The following is a 14,401-nucleotide window of genomic DNA, read 5'->3' as shown; positions in this document are numbered from 1 at the left end:
ACCCCCCCCCTTCTCTGTTCCATAAACCATTTTTCCTTTGGCTTTGGATTCAGATTCTTTGCAAGTCAAGGTACTTCCATATACTCTGGCCTCTGACTCCGCAGAAGCCACGGTGACTTGTGATAAAGAGAACAACACACTTAGACTCGGAAAGACTTGGTTTTATTTTTCTCATCCTCTCTGTCCTAGAGCATGTCACTTCACATCTTTCAAGTTTGCGGTCATTGACTATAAGATGGCTTAATAATTGTTTCACTCATGGGATGGTTGTGAAGATGAAGAGATAGAATAAATATAAAAGTTTGAAACATATGCTAATATTACTTCCTATTATCAGGGTGTGTTTTGCAAATTAAGATGGTTGATAATAGCTGGTCCTCATTGTAAGATTTAAAATCCATGGAAAAGAGGATTTGAATGCCCACTAATCTTTTTCTGTAGAAGCCACTGGCCTGCTTAGCTTTGGAACTCACTTGCAGTTCACAGATTCTTTGATTCTACAAACAAGAGAAATTTTAAAGCTAGTGGGATTCTTGTGTGGCTTTCTCAGGTTAATCGTTCATTGCTACAGACACTGTTTTTCTGAGGTGTGAAGCAGACTATTTAGTAGGTTGGGTTCCCTGGGAAATAGACTCTGAGGAGAGATTTGCATGCAAAGCATAGAGGCTGCTTTTAGGCAACAGGCTTGAGCAATGGAAATCTGAATGAGGTAAAAGGGCCCACAGCAGTGGACAGAGAGGATGCAGACAGGGAATGCAAACAGGCTCATTAAGCGCACTGCCTCAGAACAAACATAGGCCCTAACTGACCAATTACAACGGGGCACAATTTCTTTTTCTTTTTCTTTTTTTCAACCAGGCACAATTTCTAAGAGGAAAATTTCATACTTTCTCACTCGTGCCCTGTAACTGTGACCCCTCACTACTGCCTTGTGGCAGATGGTCTCGCCTCCACTGTCCTGCCCACCGCTCCCTTGTGGTGTACACAGTAAACTTCGATCTCTTTTGTTCTGTCTTGGGTGAATTCTTTCACCACCTGCATCACTGGCCCCTACCCAGTTGGGCCGCCCCACAGAATGTTTATTGGAGAGTGCTTGTTGTGACAATGTCCTGAGGGGTGGGGGAGGTATTTTGGGTCCAGGAGAAGTTCACCTGACATGTGCTCACAACAGAGGCTCCAGTCACTCCCACCAGGAACCTTGGAATTTGTGTCGCCCTTCTGAATTGTTCTGTCCTAAAGCAAAGGAGCTAGACCTCAGTATTTTCTCCCTTTCACCACCAAGGGCTGCCTTAGGGGAAAGGGCATGACCTTAGTGGAGGTGGTGCTCTTTGGCCAAGGGCTGAGCTCTTGAATGTCAGCCATCAATACTCCCAGCAGTTGGGGCGCCTGGGTGGCTCAGTGGGTTAAGCCGCTGCCTTCGGCTCAGGTCATGATCTCAGGGTCCTGGGATCGAGTCCCACATCGGGCTCTCTGCTCGGCAGCGAGCCTGCTTCCCTCTCTCTCTCTCTGCCTGCCTCTCTGTCTGCTTGTGGTCTCTCTCTGTCAAATAAATAAATAAAATCTTAAAAAAAAAAAAAAAAAAACTCCCAGCAGCCCGGAGCTTGGATACCTCCAACCTGAAGGACGATCTATCTGTGCAATGAACACCATTCACTACAACTGTCTTTATCTCGGAAACAACTAGTCTGTTACTGGGAGTCTCCATTTATCTTCACAAATTGCATTTTCATTTGTATTCTATAGCTAAATTCCCTAGATCTACCATTTATATAAATCTGGGCAAAATAAATTTAAAGATCTGAGCCTTAGTTTCCACATATGAAGTATCTTATTCTCACCATTTTTTGTGAGGATTAAGTGAGAGTCCACTCATGTTATAGATAAGGCAAGTTGCAAATCAAGTGCGTGATGGTATCTTGGGGGAATGAAAGTCCTAAGACATCAGGGTTCTGGGACGTGAGAAATTATAATGTCTGATTATAAAACATTCTAATCTGATTGCTAGGTCAGAATGGTAGAAAGGTTCCTTTTTGGTTGGATTTGAATAACTTCAAAGGAACTCCCAATTTCCAAAGGACGCATTTTAGGAATTAGACTGGATTTAGGATTTGAGTAAAAGAAAAAAAATCACTGCATGGCTTAAACAATGGCTTGGTTTAATTGATATTCCTATTCCTGCCTTTTGATCAGCAATGAGAAGTAGAGGGTGTACCAAAAATCTAGGGTATTACTTATATTGCTTCAGCTCAGTGTCTGATTAAGGGAAACCCTTTGAATTCTTTAAAGGAAGATAGTGGGTGTTGAAGATTAACACTTAAATAAGAACCTACTCCTAGGTGTTCAAAATACCAAATGGCAACATTGGGTCTATCCATTGCAGTCATCTTGTCTCAGTTGGAAGACATGAAAGGAATTCTTGATTGTTGCCACCATTATTATTATTATTACTATTATTTTAAGATTTTATTTATTTACTTATAAATAAATAAAGTAGAGGGAGGGACAGAGGGAGAGGGAAAAAATCTCAAGCAGACTCTGCACGCAGTGCAGAGCCTGACTTGGGGCTCAATTCTACCACATTGATTTCATGACCTGTGCTGAAACCGAGAGTCAGAAGCTTAATTGCCTGAGCCACCCAGGTGCCCTGATTGTTGCTTTTAGATCTTGACTTAGTTATAACACAGTCTCGTGTGAATGGGTTGTGTTAATACCCTGCAAATTAACAAGCATGCTGCTTTGGATAAAAAAGCAACAAGTTTATACGGAATTAAGTATTTTTCTAGAAGAACTTTTTTGAATGGAAAGGTTATCCATTGAGAAGTTCTCTTAACTGGGCTGAAGGGTATTTTAAATCCACTCAATTATATTTATAGGCCTTAACTCCTCTCTGAGGCCACAGGGGTCAAGGTCAGCTATCCCCCTGGGTGCATTCAACAAATAGGGCCTTGTACCTTGAACACTGGCCAGCTATTGGCCTTGAAGACAGCAAAGTTTTTTGTTGTCGTTTGGGGGAGGTTAAATAGAGTTCTATTACAGAACTCTATTATGGTTATAATGTAAATACCCTAGAGAGAAGAGTACAAAAAAAATGCTTTTCCATCAATAACCTTGGTATAAATCTGTTAATTTTTTTCAATCAGAAAACTAGTTTGCAGCAAGTTTTAAAAATAGAGACAAAACATAGAGGAGAACAAAATACAAGCTGCTTGAGACTCCCATTTCTAAAATATAATTTTGAAACGTTGTTCACAAATTTGTGAATTATTGTGAAAAGATTATTGTGTTAGAATTTAGAGGCCTGAGTTCTAGAAGAATCTTTGCTCCATGAATTTTTGCAAAAGTACTTGTTCTTTCCATGTCTGTATTTCTTGGGTTAAAATCCAGGACTTTGAGCTAGATCAGGATGGAGCAAATTTTTCCTGTAAGGGCCAGATAGTAAATCTTTTAGGCTTTGGGGGCCAGACTATCTCTGCAACTACTCAACCCCTGTAACAAGATGGTAGTGGTGGAAAACAGGTCAGTGAAGGGGTGTGGCTGTGTTCCATTTAAACCGTATTTACGAAAACCTACAACTGGCTGGATTTGATCCAGGGTCTGTAGTATGCTGACCTGTGCACTAGACAACAGTTTCTAAACTTGAGTGATTAGTAGAATCCCTGAACGTATCAGGTATCTGTTGCCTGGCATCACAAACGTTGTGAATAGAGTCCCAGCCAAAAGTCTTTGGCTGGGACTCTATTCTTTGTTGCATGCAACAAAAAGCAGTGATTTATCACGTGCCTGCGACTCCACTGAGTTGGTCCTGCTGGGCTTGCAGACATGAGCTCAGCTCAGATGGGGTCAGCTCTGCCTCCTGCTGCAGATACGTGTGTTGGCTGGGACAGCTGGGATGGTTCCCTTCCAAGTATATTCATTCTGCAGGTACTCTAAAGCCATTGCAGGAGCTCTCTCTGCATCAACAGTGCAGACACAAGAGTGCACGTGTGAACGGACAGGGGAAGCTTCTTAAAGGCCTAGGTTTGAAATTGGCACAATGACAATATCACTTCTGTCCCCATGTCATGGTCCAAAGCAAGTCCTAGCCACTGGCGCAAATGAAAGGGTGGAGAAGTGTATTCTACCCGTGATGAGGTCATGGCAAGAGGGTGGATAGAGGGTCATCCGACCCATCAAACTGGGGACTTTTTATTTTTATTTTTTTAAATCACACTTTCAGGTCCGGTGCCAGAGGTTCTGAATCAGCCGGTCCCCGGCCGAGTTTAGAAGTATGTAGGCGCTTAACCATCTTGATGATCAGTCATTGCAGAGAACCACTCAATTAGATGCTTTCTCAGGCCACTTGCAACTCCATTTCATTTGATTCTATGAAATGAAGAATTTCTGGGTTTTTTTTTTTTTCAAGTGTACTTTGTTCCCAAAAAGTTTTAAAATTTGATAGCCAGGTTCTGCCGTCGCTTGGTATTTCAGGGTCACAAAGCAGGCTGACCACGTCCTTGATGGCAACTCTGTTCGCCCCCACACAGAGCTCTGACCTGCTTTCCTCTCACCCACTCCTCCACCTCCTCCCCGGAACCCTCCTGGTGGGACCGGCTCATCAGGCGCTCCTGAAGGCGAGTTGGTGATGGCTATCAGTCGGCACAGCTGGACTAAAACCAACTCATTTCACACTGCAGTGGCTGGTAATCAAACGGTACTACATGCTTTATTAATTTGTAATCACCCTCCCCCCGCCCTTCCCTTTTCTTATACTCATAGGTCACTTAAAAATTCCTTGATTGTGCAACAGTGGGGAACAATCCTTCTCTAAAAAGGGTGGCACTTTCATTATACAATTGCTAAACTCAGCATCTTGGGGGCATTTCTCATGAATATTAAATGCTTCATTTTAAAATTTATATTTGGGGTGATTTTTCTTTCCTCGTTTGAAAGAAGCTTTTAATTGTGGCATAATGGCTGGCCTGTCACCATCAATATCCCCGGGTCAATAGTATATTAGCAGGTAGCAATGCTAGGTCTCTGTTAAGTCACAGCTGTGGGTAGGCGGAACATGGATGCCCGGATAAGCTGTTTCGTGAAAGCTGATGTCAGCGTGTCATTGCCAACCACAGAAGAATTATATTCATCATTTGGCTCGCTAAAATAACATGAATTTCTTTTAAAAGTCCATACATTTAAATTGCCAGCATATGATTTATGCAACACCAGAATTTGTCAGCTGGTTTAAGCCTACAGAGACTTATGTAGGCAGTGGGTGGGAAGAAAATGCACGATGCAGAACCCAGAAGGACTTTTTTTATGTTAGATATTACTCATTTTTATTAATACATTACATTTATATAGAAACGTTCTTTCACTTACCATGAAGCTTCTTAAAAAACGTATTTAATGAATCCTGCTAATATAACCCGGACTAGTTGTGCATCACCCCCTAGAGGTGGCTAGAGGTAGGACATCTGTTGTGTTGATGTTCTTCTTAAGTGACAAGTAAAACAGTATTCATAATGTCTGCCATATTTTGTCAGTTGGCTGGTGAATGGTTCCATTTTGGGGAAAAAGAATCCACAAAAGAATCATTTAAAAGACCAGAAACAAGTAATAGAGGGCAGTGATCTTACAAATCTTTTTAAAGATTTTACTTATTTATTTGACAGACAGAGATCACAAGTAGGCAGAGAGGCAGGCAGAGAGAGAGAGGGAAGGAAGCAGGCTCTCGGCTGAGCAGAGAGCCCGATGTGGGGCTCCATCCCAAGACTCTGGGATCATGACCTGAGCCGAAGGCAGAGGCCCCAACCCACTAAGCCACGCAGGTGCCCTGACCTTTTTTTTTTTTTTTATAAAGGGCCAAGGTGTAATATTTCTACCTTTGCGGGCTCTATGATCTCTGTTGCACTATTCAGCTTTGCCACCATAACATGAAAGTGGCCGCAGACAACACATAAACAGATGATGATGGCTATGGTTTTGTTTCAGGAGGCACGTTAATGCTCAGAGACTTGAGTTTGTATTTGCCAGCGATTTATTTAACACAGGTTCACTGTAGGAATTTCATAAGCCAATAAACATACTGGAAAATGTTTCTTTATAAGCAAAAAAAAAAGCAAAACCCCCCAAAACAAAAAACCAAACAACAACAAAAAAGCCCCCCAAAACCCAAAAAAATCCCAAAGCAAAAAACAAAAACAAAAAACCCCAAACTCCAAACCAATGACAGAGTAATCACACTATTGTTCCTGGCAAAGGCAGATGAAAAGAGTAATGCCTAAATTTAGTTGAGGTATAGCATTATATGAATCAGTCCTCGGGAGAGATGGCTTGGCCAATCTGGGGCTGATGTCTAGCTGCCATTGCAAAAGTATAAGTCCCCTGTTTCCAGAGCACGTTGCTAAGGAACCATGGTACTGGTGTTGACAGGCTAGAAGTTCTTTCTTGGGGCGGCTTTTCCGCTTTCATTACTGCCCATAAAAGAGTTGCTTTACCTCAGTGGGATCTAATCGCCCCTCGGTTCGGAGAGCTCTTTAGATCAGAAAAGCGTACCTTGCTCAGACCAAACACTCTCAGGTACTCCTTCCACACTCCCAGTATTTATAGTCAAACGTCCCTTGCCATAGTTGCTTCTTCATATGTTTTTACTGATAAGCCCCAGCCGGGCCCTTCAGCAGCCGAGCTGAGTGCTTACCAATGACAACAGATGAGATGACAATATCCTGTCACAGCTTACTTCACTCTTAATCAAAACAACTTGACTCTTTAAAATAATTTCATTTTTTTGTCACGCACAAGTGGATTTGAAATCATAGCAACCAATATACAACAGCTACAGTCAAATAAAATTTTATTTACAAAAACAGGCAGTAAGAAACACCAATTAAGAGACAGAGATTACCAGAGACCCAATCATATATCGTTTATAAGAAACTTACTTTAAATATAAATACACAGATGAGTGAAAAGTTAACAGGCTAGAGAAAGATAAATTGAGCTAACACTAATCAAAAGAAAATGGGAATAGCTATATTAATTTCAAACAAAGCAGACTTCAGAACAAGAAATATTGTCGGGATTTAGGAGGGCCATTACATAATTATAAAGAGACCAATTCTCCAAGAAGACATAACAATCCTTAATGCATACATGTCTAACAATAGAGCATCAAAATATATGAGGCAGAAACTGACAGAACTGTAAGGAGTGGCAGACACTATTCACTATTCACTATTACAGTTCACTATTACAGTTCACTATTACAGTTGGAGACTTCAACACCCCTCTACCAGTAATTGACAGATCTGGGCAGCAGAAATTCAGTAAGGACATAGTTAAAGTGAAGAGCACCATCAATCAACTATATCTAATTGACACTTACAGATTATTTTGTCCAACAACAGCAGAATACACATTTTTTTCTCAAGTTCACATGGAACATTCACCAAGATATACCCCATCCTGGACCATGAAACATACTTTAACACATTTAAAAGAAATCATGCAAGTATGCTCTCAGACCATAGTGAAAATGAAAGCGTATACACACACACACACATATATAGGTAGATATATATAGAAATATATATATATACACACATATATATTGATGAGAAGTAAAGAAATAAAAATACTATAAATAAATATACTAGAAATAAAAAACCGCTAGAAAATGCTAAAATATTTGGAGATTAAACCATGTAATTCTAAATAAGGGATCAAAGAAATCTCGAGAAATTTAAAAATATTTTGAAATAAATTAAAATGAAAATAGAGTTTCTCAAAATTTATGAGATGCAGCAAAAGCAATGTTTCAAGGTAAATTTATAGCACTGAATGTGTATGTTAGAAGGAAGAAATATCTAAAGTAAAAAAAGATGCAGTGGACTGATTTAACCCATGGCCCATAGATTGTTGACCCTTGATCTACCTAAAAGGTTATCACTTTCATTCTAAAATAAGCCAAATTATTTCACAGTACTACATGTTTACAAAACCATGGAAAGCCATCCTAAACCACTGGGGCATCTATCAAAATGGAACTGCAAGGTAAATTAGACAAAATAAACACAGCCTTTGTTACCCTCAGCATCCATCTCATGGGTGATGGGCATTAGGCACCCAGCTCCTAACACCTTATCTAACCCTCCTTTGAACCTGTATTTCCTTTTTTAAAAATTGACATTTAATGTATTACTTGCCCCAGGGTTACAGGTCTGTGAATTATCAGGCTTACATTTCATAGCACTCATCATAGCACATACTCTCCCCAATGTCCATAACCCAGCCACCCTCTCCCTACCCCCCACCTCCCAGCAACCCTCAGTTTGTTTCATGAGATTAAGAGTCTCTTACAAACCTGTACTTCTAACGGACATCTCCTTCCCTCCAATAATTTCAAACTGGTCTTCCCTCTTGCCCTCCTTACAATTTATATTTTTCATGCAAGAGCCCAAGTCAGTCTTCAAGGAATCATTCCTCTGCTTAAAATTCCTTATGTTTTTCCCATTGCCTTTATGATTAAAAAAAAAAAAAAATCCTTAACACCTGCAAGACCGGCATAATCTAGCACTCTCCTCTCCCCCAACCTAATCTCATCCTTTTATTCCCATTCACTCATTATTCCTCCAAAATACTGAATGCCAAACATTTTCTTCTGTTGCACTGTGTATGTACAGTTCTCAAGAAGGCATCTTCACATTCCTTTCTCTGCTAGATAATTCCTCCTTGCATTAATTTCCTAGAGCTGCTATAACAAATTATCATAGCCTTGGTGGCTTAAAATAACATAATATATTACAGTTCTGGAGGCCAGAACTCCAAAATCAGTTTCACTAGGATGAAGTCGGGGTATCAGCAGGGTTGACTGCTCTGGAGATTCTGAGGGGAGGACTTGCTTCCTTACCTTTTTCGCTTTCTAGTGGCTGCCTCTATTCCTTGGTTTGTGGCTCCTTCTTCCATCTTCAAAGCACATGATCCACTCCCTGCTTCTGTCATCACATTGCCTTCTCCTCTGACTCTGGCTGCTCCTGCATGCCTCTTACAAGGACACTTGTGATGTCGTTTAAGGCCCATTCAGATAACCCAGGGTATTTCCCCATTTCAAGATCCTTAACTCAGTCACATCTGTGAAGTCCTTTATCACTGAAGGTGACATTCACAGGTTCTGGACATTAAGATGTGGGCACTTCTGGGGGACATTATTTAGCCTTCCCACACTATTCATCTTCCCCATCTTGGTTTCTATGTCTTTTCCCCAATGGGGATGACTTGACCTTCCAATTTCCAGGTGCTTCTTCACATTGCTGCCTTCAACAAACCCTCTCTTTTTATTTAATCTCACATACTTGTTGGTTTAACACCTGCCTCCTTCACCAGACTTTAAGCCAAAAGAGGGCAGAGAACATGTCTATTTTCTTTATCATTGTTGAGTAAATGAGCTGGTGATGTAGGGATGCATTTTCGCATTTGCCACCCTAAAGACACAATTTGGTTTTACTTAAGCAACTTGAATTTATGATAATGACATTTGAAGTAACATTTTCCTTTTTTTCACCTTATTCATTTTTCCCACTGTGCTTTCTTTTATAATAGGCTGATGGAAAGCATTTTTAGGGTTTTTTTCTTTCTGGCAAGAAAAAGCAAAACAAAACAAAACACCCCAATCTAAAATCCTGTAAGCATATAAGTTAGTTATCAAGTGTTTTCACATTTAGTGTGCTCTGTCCACTTCTCAAAAAAAAAAAAAAAAAAAAAGAAAAAGAAAAAGAAAAAAAAGAAATAAACTATAATATCTGCACAACAACAATCCTTACCAATTATCGTTTTTTTGCATTTGCGTATTTATGGAAGTACATTTAACATACAATAAAATGTGTAAGTATTAAGTATTTACCATTCACATTTTAATTAACAACTGAATGCTTGAAAGCTAGGTCTTTGGCAGGTCTATAAAAATAAATGACCTTCAATTTTTAATTACTTTTTTATGGCTTCAAGCATTATACCTGTTTATGGTAAAAATATGGAATAGAAAGAACCCAAATAGGAAAACAAAACTGTGAAGAATGTCACTGCCCAGCACTCATTAGTTTTAATCCTGAATGGCCAAGCATCATTCCTGGTCCCTTGTATGAGCTCTCTCCTTCACTTTTCTCAGGCAGGTCTATCCAGTCCCAGGTATAAATATTGTTTATATTTCAATGACCCCCAAAGCAATTATCTCCTGTCTCTTACCCACTCTCTGTAGGAGCACTTGGCATCTCTGCTTGAATGTCCAGTGAGCATCTCAAATGTAACACTGGCTGAAATAGAACTTTTGACTTTGGCTCCTTCTCATTGTCCTTCCCAGTGATGTATCACCATGCACTTATTGTTTCAGTCCAAAAATTTAGGATGTGTCAGTGAAAAGTGATGATGCCAAAAGATCACAAAATTAACTTAAATTAGTGCAGAACTCTTTTAAACTAGTTATAATTTAACACCCAGGGAAACAATCAAATACTCTATATACAAGAAGTTAGTGTTTGCTAAAGGTCAGAGGGTAGAGGGAAAGAGGATTTTGCAGTGATGGTGGATATGTCAAGTAGCTGAACATTTGAGAAGGTGTAGGTTCTCCAGCTCTCTGTCTCCTTCTCTTTTCTTCGTCTCCCACTCTCTCCCAAGTTTAAGTTCTCCAAAACTGTGAAACTGAATGATTCTACCAATTGTTACTCAGTATAGGGCAGCTTATTGAGAAGAGCATTCACACCAGCCTTTAGAGGGACCAGATAGTCTAAATCTTTGGGCTTTGGGTCAAATATCTCTAAGTTGGGCTTACTCCATGTGTATGTGACCTGTGTAGTCACCTGTGGTCCCATGCTTAGAAGGGCCCCAAGCTTGGTTTAATGCTCTGCTTTCACTATCTGGTTATTCTCAATAATTTTTGAACGAGGGACTTTGTTCCATTTTATTTTGCACTGAGTGCCACAAATTATGTAGTTAATTATATATTACTGAGAACGGTCAACAGGGGTTTAGGGATCTAGAGAGGAGCTGTGGTATACAGGGGTTCTCAGGCTTCCAGAAAAGCGTATCAGTCTTGCTTGGATTCCCAGAACACCAGTACAAAAGTACAAACAATAAATTAGAAATTATTAACTCTGTCCAAAAAATTTATAATCACTCTGCTAGTAAAAATAGCTAGCAATACAGTTAAAAGACAAATGAAGGGACACCTGGGTGGTGCAGTTGGTTGAGTGTCTGACTCTGGCTTATTGCTCGTGATCCTACCCCACATGAGATCATGACCTGAGCTGAATTCACCAGTCAACGTTTAACTGACTGAGACACGCAGATTCGCCCAGTAATAACTATTTTCTTGAAACATACATATTCTAGCAGTGCTACTTTGAGATATTTGTCTTAAGAAAATATTTACTTTTATATGCAATGATGTAACTATAAAGCTGTTTTGAAACATTATTTTATATTTGTGAAAAATTGATCTTACACATACAAAATAATATAGTAATATATTTTACATCATATATATGCATATATATATATACACAGAGTATACAGAAGAATACATATTAAAATTTAAATAGTCATTGGTGAGTTATGAGTGATTTTAAAATTTGCATTTAAAAATTAGAAGTAGGGGCGCCTGGGTGGCTCAGTGGGTTAAAGCCTCTGCCTTCAGCTCGGGTCATGATCCCAGCATCCTGGAATTGAGCCCCTCATTGGGTTTTCTGTTCAGCGGGGAGCCTGCTTCCTCCCTGCCTGCCTCTCTGCCTACTTGTGATCTCTGTCTGTCAAATAAATAAATTAAAAAAAAATAGAAATTAGAAGTAGATATTATATAAGCAATTGTAAAAGTTATTTCCAGAAAATGTAACGGTGACAAGTGGAAAGATATTTTTATCAAGGAGAAGGAAATGATTTCCTCTAAGGCCTGGGCCCAGTTTTCCCAAGTGATTCACCTCCAGGAAAAAGTCCCATCCTCTCCAGCATTCCTGGTCCTCAAGGACCTTCAGATTCATTCAGTGCATGGGAGAGAACCACAAATCATGTTGAAAGTCTTAAAAATGTGATCAATAATTCAGTAATTTTACTTCTAGGATTCACTCTAAGCCAATGATTTAAAAATGCACAGAAGGATTCACATGTAAGATGTATTATTCCATGATTAATGATGAAAAGTGGGAAATTTCTTGAAAGTCTAACAAGAGCATATCACTAAATAAATTATGGCACATTCCATCCAGTTACTTAACTCCCCGTATCCAAAGAGTATTTTAGAATATGGACAAGAAAATAAAGGAAACCTCGTTTAAAATGGAGTCTGGAAGCCCTGAAGGGGGCGCTGTCATACAGAACCACTCTTTGCAGCCTGCAAAACCAGCAAGAAGGAAGGTAAGAATTATTTCTTATCATTTGTATTTATAGAAAGATGCTGTTGGCCTTGAAGACGGAGGAAGGACAAGGGAGGACATTTTTCACATAAGGATTTTATCTCCTGCCTTTCATTAAAGGCAACCTGGCAACCTGGCAACCTCTCTAACCCAGCAACAATGCCCTAACCACTGCTTACAGCCAATGAGAAACCGTTGCAACTCAAACTCTTCTTCTCCAGTAAACTTTTGTTCAAAGAAACCCTCCCCAATTTCCTTAAACCCTAAAAAAAAAAAAAAAAAAAAAAAAAAGAAAAGCTAACCTTCCATTTATCTCTTTGGAACTGCCTACGATTCAACATAGCTGGCTTGTCCCAACTTGTCATTCTTCTGCTTTTCCTGAGTAAACTCATTTTTACTTGACTAAAATTGCTCTTAGCTCTGTTTCAGGTTAACACCTTTCTGGATTTATTTTATTAAAATTTAAACCTGTGAAATATATCTTGCTAGGTTCTTTTGGTAGGTAGAATATTGGTCCTTCAAAGATATCCACATTCTAATCCCTGGAACCTGTGGATATGTTTCTTTATCTGGCATAAAGACTTTGCAGTTAAGGATCTTGGACTGGGGGAGACTATCTTGGATTATCTGGGTGGGCTAATGTAATTAACAAGGGTTCTTTTTAATGGAACAAATTTTTCCACTGTATTTATAGAATGATGTTCTTGGCCTTGAAGATTGAGGAAGGGGCCACAAACCAAGGAATATGGGTAGCTTCTAGACTCTGGGAAAAACAAGGAGATGCAGTTTCCCTAGAGATTTTGCAAGGGACCACAAACTTGTTAAACTTTGGTTTTAGCCTGTGTTGGGACTTCTGGCCTACAGAACTGTAAGATGAATTAATGTTGCTTCAAACCACTATGTTTGCAGTAATTTGTCACAGCAGTATAGAAAACTAATACAGTTCCTCATTTGAAAGAGAGAGACAGAGAGAGAGAGAGAGAAAGAAAAAGATTATTTCTAGATTGGAAAATTACTTCTTGAGTTTGGAGAAGACACAGAAGTTATGAGAACAGAGAGGGCAGGCGTCTGAGAGAAAAAAATGGCAAGATCCTGAGGGAAGTATGGCATCATGAGTCTAGATAATATGGAATCAGAAATGGGCATGAAGAACACTATGGAAACAGCAGAAGGCAACCAGAATTGAAGAGGCCATGCAACAAAGAACAAGGAATGTCACAAGGTGATGCTAATTTTTTATCGATTACTTCTTTCCTCCAACACCATGACACTGCATAAACTCAGGAACTCATCTAAACCTAGAGAAAGAATGAAGAGGCGGTTCTGAAGAGACTGAGGACAAAGACAAAAGTTTCTTGCCAATTCGGTGAGAAGGGTGCAAGTTATATGTTGAGTAAAAAAAATTAAGGAAGTTATATTTTTGCACAGTTGAATTTATAGCCTGACAAGGTAACACATGGAATCAGATCATCAGATCAGACTCATAAGAACCAGAAATCTAGCCCTGTATCAAACCTTGCTAATAACTTTAAGTCCATGGAAGATCAAGAGACAAAGCAAAGAGAGGTCTGATATGTCAAGGGTGGCTCCCCAAGGACATTCCCACATGGATCCTACTCTCTTTAGTTGGAATAATGAGGTCACCATGTGAGGTTTTCTGGATATTTGACATAGTAGGCACTGTATGAATTATGAAATATTTCCATTTTATACCCTTGCTATTATTTAGTTAATGTGACATCTTTAAGGGAGCCATGACTCATAGATGTATTTATTGTTGGTAAATGGGTTTATTTATTATAAGTGATCCTTTAACCATAGGCAGTCTGGTCAAAGTGTTGTTAGATAAGGTCTCTTTCTCCTAGGAAATATCATTAGTCTAATTACTCAGTGGTCCAGTGGACAAGGGTGTTAGGTATCTTTTTTCTATTTTTTTCTTTTATTTATCTTTTTTCTTGACCTTGGGGGCACCCCTCCAGTAAAGAGAATGAATGGATCATAAGCTAGTGGCTTTAATGCCTTTC

The sequence above is a fragment of the Meles meles genome, chromosome 15, assembly GCF_922984935.1.
Source record: "Meles meles chromosome 15, mMelMel3.1 paternal haplotype, whole genome shotgun sequence".
Lineage (NCBI taxonomy): Eukaryota > Metazoa > Chordata > Mammalia > Carnivora > Mustelidae > Meles > Meles meles.
The sequence above is the reverse complement of the archived record's forward strand: the minus strand, read 5'-3'. Positions refer to the sequence as shown.